The following is a 7,994-nucleotide window of genomic DNA, read 5'->3' as shown; positions in this document are numbered from 1 at the left end:
CGTGCTCATTCCCGACATGCTTCATGCATGAATCTCTTCCCAAACGTGGCGAAGACAGTTCTGCTCTGGTCGGATGAGAAACCCAGTCATGTCCTTGGGGGGCGTGACCTCTGACGTGTGGTTGTTTCTCCATGGCGAGACTTTGCTGTCGTTTCTCCATTTCCATAATTTTTCATGGTTTCTTTTAAGGACATGCATGTTGTCTGATGTAGTTCAGGTCTCTAGAGGGAAGGTGTTATCTGAGAAGCATGTGGGGGAGGGGACAAGCAGCAGGCCATAGTTGAGAACCCAAACCCTAACTCTAACCTGAACCCAAACCCTAACACTATCCTGAACACTAACCCAACCCTAACACTAAACATGAACCCAAACCCTAACTCTAAATCTGAACCCAAATCCTAACACTAACCTGAACACTAACCCAAACCCAACACTAACCTGAACCCAAACCCTATCGTTAACTCTAACTCTAACCTGAACACAAGCCTGAACCTGAACCCAAACCCAACACTAACCTGAACACTAACCAAAACCCAACACTAACCTGAACCCAAACCCAATCGCGAACCCTAATTCTAACCTGAACACAAAACCTTAACCCTAACACTAACCCGAACCCAAACCCTAATCTTTGTTGCCATAGCCAGTCAGACTTTGATTACAACAGATTTATACAATTGACATGTTTCTCTTTTCAGTTAGAATTGACAAGTTTTTTTTTTCATTTTAATTACGATGGAAACTTTTCTCATTACAAGAGCCTGCATTCATCAGTTCACATGAGTCAAAGTCCTTACACAGGGCCTCTCTGTCTGTCTGTCTCTCTCTGTGTCTCTGTCTTTTTTGTAAATGTAAGTCTGTAAGTCTGTCTATTATTTTTGCATTCAACCATTGTAGTTTTTGGACACCCATGTTGGTAGGATGAAGAGTGCAGACTGGTTAGTGCTCAATTTGAGCCTTTCCAGAGTTGTTTTTATTATTTCTAATTTACAATGCATACAAGTTCCTGCAGCAAAAGTGCCTGTACTGTAGTATTATAAAATTAAGGAATAGAAATCCAGGCAGATTTTTTTGCAACCTCCCTTAACTTTTAAAGCATGGGTATGCTTTTTTCCAGCAAGGCTGTGTCTGACATACATCAAGCTGTCTTCTAGCCTATGACTCTGTTCTCCTGATAAAGGTGGTTTCCTGTTGATGCTCCACTTTGTATGTGGACACTGTGAGAGTGCTATCAGCTAATTAGGTAAGGTAGCAAAAATGAAGCAAGACCATCACACGTCCTTCCTCTGGTCAGCCAGAGGAGAGCACTGCTCGAGAGGCCCTGCTCAGGGTCACTGACCTAGAAGCAATGTCTCTCTTTCTCTCTCTCTCTCTCTCTCTCTCTCTCTCTCTCTCTCTCTCTCTCTCTCTCTCTCTCTCTCTCTCTCTCTCTCTCTCTCTCTCTCCCCCCATCTCTTATCTTATGTGTTGCTTCCACCCACTCGTCTTGCTCTCTTGCGTTGTGTAAAGGAAATGGAGGTGTTCTAACACAGCACTTTGAGCTGTGGTTTCCTCGCCTGTAGATTGTCACATCTAACCCCTCTCCCCCCTTTTTCTTCTCTCGTTTTCTCAAAGTGCCTTAGTTTTGGATTAAAATTGAAATATTGGCCAAGAAAGAAACAGTTCGTTTGAAACAAACAAATGATTGAGCAATTTAGCACTTTAGTAGAATGGCACTGGGAGCTTTCTGAAAAGATTTCAGGATCTCACCAAAGCTGTGATGGAAAATACAACACAGGCAGCCAGTAATGTTTATATCATAAAAAAAACATGAAGAAAAAATGCACAGGGTGGTATTCACAGGGCTGCATGACACATACATAAGCCCTTCGTGAAACTGACACAAACCTTCATAAGTAGTCAAAAAGTTTATTCTGAAACCTTTTTCAAGTTCAACACCTTCCCTGAGTGGCACATCACTGCTGATGTTTAACACATAATTTGGCAGCTGAGGCTGCTTGGAGGATTTAACGAACGTTAGCACTTCAAACAAAAAAAACTAGCGCTGTCGTTTTTATAATGCAAAGGCTTTGACAACGACAGTCCTGACGCACCTTTATGTTTAGGACCTTTAGCCACTAAATTAAGATCAAATATACATAAATATTACTGAGCATTATTATTAGTTTTCACTATATATTACTGGTTTTACAATAGTTTTTATCTAATTTTGAGCTAATTGCTAACTTTGTTAGCTGGTCTTTGTTAACCAGTGCTAGTCACTGTCTGACCTTGCCTCATGCTAGCAGTGGTGGTCAGTCGCTTTACAAACACATCTGGTGTGTGTGCCACTAGCTTCAGCAGAATGTGAGAACAAGAAGCTCAGGCTTTTCCCAGCGCCCCCAGCTCCCCCACCCTGTCTCCCAGAGCTGCAGCACCCAGCAGAGCTCACAACCACAGGCTGTGGGAACCAAGTGCTAGGCGATCGAGGAGGGGTCCCAGCCGGCGCACACCGCTAGCAGGCAGAGGTAGCGACCCCTTCAGACCTTTAATCTTCCACTACACTGGTGATAGGGCTAATCTCCAGGCCCGATACCGATAAATTCTGGATGCTCTTAGATGGTGGAGCAGGCCCTGCACTGTTCTCTCACCGCCTGGCAAGGGAACTGGCCCACCCAGGCCACTGTCTTCTACCCAGGCCAGTGCCTCTAACACAGGCCAGTGCCTCTAACTGCTCCACTTTCTGCCAAGGGAACTGGTCCATCAAGGCTAGTGACTTCTACCCAAACCAATGTCTTCTACCCAGGCCAGTGCCTCTCACTCAGGCCAGTAGGCTATCTCCTCCCAGTCCTTTTCAAGGCATCAGGTTCTTCCCCGCTACTCGTGGATGGCACGTTATGGACCATTTATACATAGAGGACGAGGGGGTGGAATCCAAACACACACACACACACGCTCATGCACTTTAGCCGCACCCTTCTTGGCTGTGTCTGCCAGCGCTTAACTCGATATCCACATGTGTCTGGATCGTCGGATGGGAAATTCAGCGACCTAGAATGGTTTTGGCCCTCACAGCTGTGTGAGAACAAACCCTTCGACCCCCGCCGCCACACGCACACACACACGCGCACACACACACACACACACACACCCGAATGTGCCGCTGTTACTATGCTGTACGGGGCAGATCCTTGGTTTTTTTTATGCCATGTCTTTAAGCATCTCATTGACTCAGTGGGGCGACACTCATGGCTTGGTGCCTGTGGTCTCTGGTTCATGTAATTCCTGAGTCACTCTGCCTACTGTGTACTCTGCCTGTACTGCTTCTGCTTGAGAATTGGCCCAGACAGTTTTTTTTAACCTGTTCTGTCTTTATCTTCTCACCAACCCCACAGGGCTCGTGATTGGTCAGAGGAGAGTGACTGGTCAGAGGGGGCTGGACATATGATGACGAATTTGGGTGACATAAGTGTGTGTGTCTGTGTATGTGCGTATATGTTTGGATATGTGTGTGTGTGTGTGTGTGTGTGTGTGTGTGTGTGTGTGTGTGTGTGTGTGTGTGTGTGTGTGTGCGTGCACGTACATGTGTGCCTGTGTGTGCCTGTGTGTGCACGTGTGTGTGTGTGTGTGTGTGTGTGTGCTCATGATCTCACATGCTGTCATTCCACACTGCCTGGGTGATGCATGCTACCTGCTCATTCATACAAACAGTGAGTAGAGAGTTATAAAACAGTTTCCAACTGGGCACCGTGGTAACCACTAAGAGGTCATGATTTTGTCGGGCAGGACTCAGTTCTTAGTAAGTGTGACTCAACAAATGGAGAATCCATTTAAATGAATAATGGAGTGATGGAGCTAGAATGGGAAATAATGAGTATAAATAACGTAATGAGTATAGAAAGTTAGATAAATGTCCATATCTGATAAGGTAATGATACTTGGAACAAAAAACTCAGCTACATGTTGAATTTGGCAATATAGAAATATCTGAATTTAGCTTTTTTTTATTTTAATGAGTATTTCTTATGCAAACATAGGATTCACCCACCCCATTTATTAAACCCATAATCTTTTTCTCTCAAACCAATCTCCAATCTCTTTATTTATATGAACATTTACATCCTTGTGTGCTTTCTGTTCTCCTTGTAAAATGTAAAAACATTCTCCAGCTTGTCTGCCCTGTCTACTAAGGGCAGCTGTTGGCTCAAGCTCAGCTGTATGTGTGGCACAGAGGTTGAAAGTTATGGCATGGGGTCACAGGTAGAGTGTGAGGTTGCAGGTAGAGTGTGGGGTCACAGGTAGAGTGTGGGGTCACAGGTAGAATGTGAGGTCACAGGTAGAGTGTGGGGTCACAGGTAGAGTTTGAGGTCACAGGTAGAGTTTGAGGTCACAGGTAGAGTGTGGGGTCGCAGGTAGAATGTGGGGTCACAGGTAGAATGTGAGGTCACAGGTAGAGTGTGGGGTCACAGGTAGAGTGTGAGGTCGCAGGTAGAGTGAGGTTGCAGGTAGAGTGTGGGGTCACAGGTAGAATGTGAGGTCATAGGTAGAGTGTGGGGTCACCGGTAGAGTGTGAGGTTGGAGGGATTCAGTATATATATATATTTTTTGAGCCACACTCTATGACTCCTGAGATGCTACCTGAGTTAGGGTTATGGGTTAGGGTTAGAGGTTAGGGTTTGGGTTATTACTTAGGATTAGAGGTTAGGAAGTAGGGTTAGGGGTTAAGGTTTGGTGTAGAGTTTGGGTTAAGGTTAGGGGTTAGGGGTCGGGTTATTGGTTAGGTATAGGCTTCGAGGTTAGGAGGTAGGGTTAGGGGTTATTTTTAGGGTTTGGGTTAAGGTTAGGAGTTAGGGTTTGGGTAATTGGTTAGGGTTAGGCTTAGGGATTAGGAGGTAGGGTTAGGGGCTAAGTTTAGGGTTTGGGTTAAGGTTAGGGGTTAGGGTTTAGGGCAGGGGTAATCAATTAAATCTTTCCACGGTCCATTTTTGGCAGATAGCTCAGACCTTAGGTCCGGGGCCGCGGTGGCGAACGAAAGTTGTTGAGCAGGGGGGGGGGGGGGCGTTACACTCGTCTGAAAATAAATTGGGTCCGTATCCAGTTAATCAGGAATGTGATTGGGTCCGGACAGGATGGCGTTCGGGTCCGGATCCGGACCGCGGTCCGCCATTTGGTGATACCTGGTTTAGGGTATCCACCTAGCATTCACCCAGTGAAACACCACTGTAAAGGAGCCATTTTATGACACTGGAAATGTGTGCTTAGCTAATTTCATCCCTCTTAACACACTCTGTGCTTCAACTATTCACTATGCTTCAACTGTGCTAGGGTTATACTCATGAAAAATTACTTCAAATCAGTCCAAAATGACAAAGTTTGTAATCAGAATGCTTGCTATTTAAAGGCAAGTTTATTTTAACAAGAACAATTGACCGAGTTTAGAAAGATAGACTGCATCGCACATTTAATCATTTGTTTGTTCTGTTCCTTAATGTGGTATTGTTACATCAATATCTAAGACATATATTACAAGATATATTATGACATATATTACGCAAGGTCTGGGTTTCTTTTACTGTTCTATTTTTAAATTCTACAGGAGAAAAAAAGCTTCAATCTTTAAAAGTACCACAGTCTTCTCAGATTATGGATGTTTGGGAATAACGGGCAGCTCAGTGCAAACACACTCCAGTGGGCCACAAGAGGCTATGGGAATCAAGAATGCCAAAGGCACTGCTGTTTTACCAGGAAGATAAATTACCTATGTCCAAAATTAACTGCATGGATATGATGTCATGATGAATAAAGTCTTGATGGAAGTGCTGACATCAAATCCAACTGAATTTTAATTTTAAACCAAATGCATGGTTCCCCACGATGCCATGCGACTGGTCAAAATACTGACTGTGTTTCGAGACCGAGGCTGTATTTAGTAAAGGCAGGTCTTTCTAGAATTATGGGACATGGATCTATAGTAGAGCCTAATTGAAACCTTTAAAACATTGATTTCAAACCAGCCAAGATGCAGAGCTGTCAAGATATAATATTCATGTTGCCAACTTAGGCAAAACAAATATGTCAAAACAAACCAGGACTTTAGCCTGAAAGTGTTCTTGACATTGAACTCTATGCTAGCATAAGGATGTATTTGGTAGAGACTAAAACATTACTGAAAGCCTCCCTGGCTGAAGGTGCCTGCCAAATACTGGTACTACAAAAGTTCAAATGCTAGAATTGCTTATTCTACAGGTTTAGCGTGGCCCGTTTCGTCTGGAGTCCTCAGCATATCTCCTAAAGCATCAGATACTGATGTCTCAGTAGCTCTGACGCCCACGTGCTGCACGCACTGCTGTTAACATGAAATTAATGTTGACATTTAGCATGGCTGGTTATCCTATAGGGATACTTCTCTGCACAACATGTGCCTTCTATTGGCAATAAAAAAAACTTATCTTCAAATCGCTTGTCGTAAATCCATTCTAGCAATCAGAGGTTGTGTAGTGAACGACCCCCTGTCAGTTCTAACGCGTATTAATTGTGTCATAATAGCTCCATATGCTTTCGTTGAAGCTTGCTGGGGTTAATGAGCATTTGGAGTCCTGGACACTATGGCATTACTATGACCAAAAGCCAGTGCATTTAGTTTAAAATGTCAAAATCTTGCTTTAATATGATATACTTTAATAGGCATGATGTTTGATATCAACAGTAAATATTAACTCAAGGACCTGGAACCAGGTGGAGATGGAAGCATAAATCTGGTTGTCTGATCAGAAACACAGTACTAGAAGTGATAAGTGAGAAGATAACACTTGCCCAGAGAACATCAGCTCAATCACTCAGGAAGGAAAAGATTCTGACAAGATACACACTGCAACCCTCCATGAGTCACCGTGGAAACAGGGACTAGCAAGTGCTCGGAATCTTTCTCATTGAGCTTTTGTCTGTCCTTTGCTATAAGTGTTACAGTCTGCTCTGTTTTAAGATTCTGACATTGTTTGGATTTGCCTTTTTGTGTGTTGTTTTTAGATTTTAGGGGGGTTTTTGCTATAAATGGCAAAATGTGGGTGCTCACTAGTTGCCGTGACTGGAGGACTTTATGAGATGAATTGGACATAATTGTATACCTTGAGCCCTACCAGCTATATAGAGGCAGCTGGTAGAGGCAAGAAGACACTAATGCTGTTTATGAACTATAATAAAGATTTTTTTTAATTAATGTACAGTTGAGAATATAAAAGGAAACCTCCTCACAGTTCATCAGCAGTTTTTCCCTTATTGAAGAAAACGAGATTAAACGCATTCTACAGACGTACACTTGTAACTTGTCAGGCCCTGGGAGAGATAATGGAAGGGAGTTCAGCTCCACAAGGTAGTAAATCAGATCTCCGTCTCATGCCGTGTGAAGGTTCAAAGGTCAACTGGAAAAAAGTAACAGGGATTTTATGACCAGGTGCTTCCTACAAAGCTAAGGAAGCACCGAAAAAATACAGGCCACACCCATCTTGACTAGTCATGGCACTGAATTTGAGCTATGGTTTGTTTTTGACCCAAATTCTCTTGGCTTTAATATCACTGACTTACTGTTGGGTCAAAATCCACAGAATGCAAAAGTTGTTAAAAACAGCTTGTTTGCACCGGAAGCGTACACGCCACAAATGCATCGATTTAGTAAACAAGCTAGGTAGCCTGCCAAGGATCAAATAACATGGGTCTTGGTTACTACGGTTCTGCACTTTTACATTATCTCTGATCATTGACATAAAAGGACCTTTCCCACATTACTAGGCAGTTCTGCTGCTATTACTATTTCCTGAGCACTATTACTGCCGCTGTGTTCTGGCACACTCTGCTTATCGCAGTGCTATTGACGCCGCTGTTGAATGATGCAATTTCTCCGGGCCGCATCCTTGAGGGCATCTCCCTCACAAAGATACGTCTCACTTCTGATTACACATGTACAAAAGTAACAATCATTCTGTATTCTTAAGAATTTGAAGGAGACGCAGTCAGGATAT

The sequence above is a fragment of the Brachyhypopomus gauderio genome, unplaced genomic scaffold (assembly GCF_052324685.1).
Source record: "Brachyhypopomus gauderio isolate BG-103 unplaced genomic scaffold, BGAUD_0.2 sc106, whole genome shotgun sequence".
NCBI classification, from domain to species: Eukaryota; Metazoa; Chordata; class Actinopteri; order Gymnotiformes; family Hypopomidae; genus Brachyhypopomus; species Brachyhypopomus gauderio.
This window is presented reverse-complemented; position numbering follows the sequence as displayed.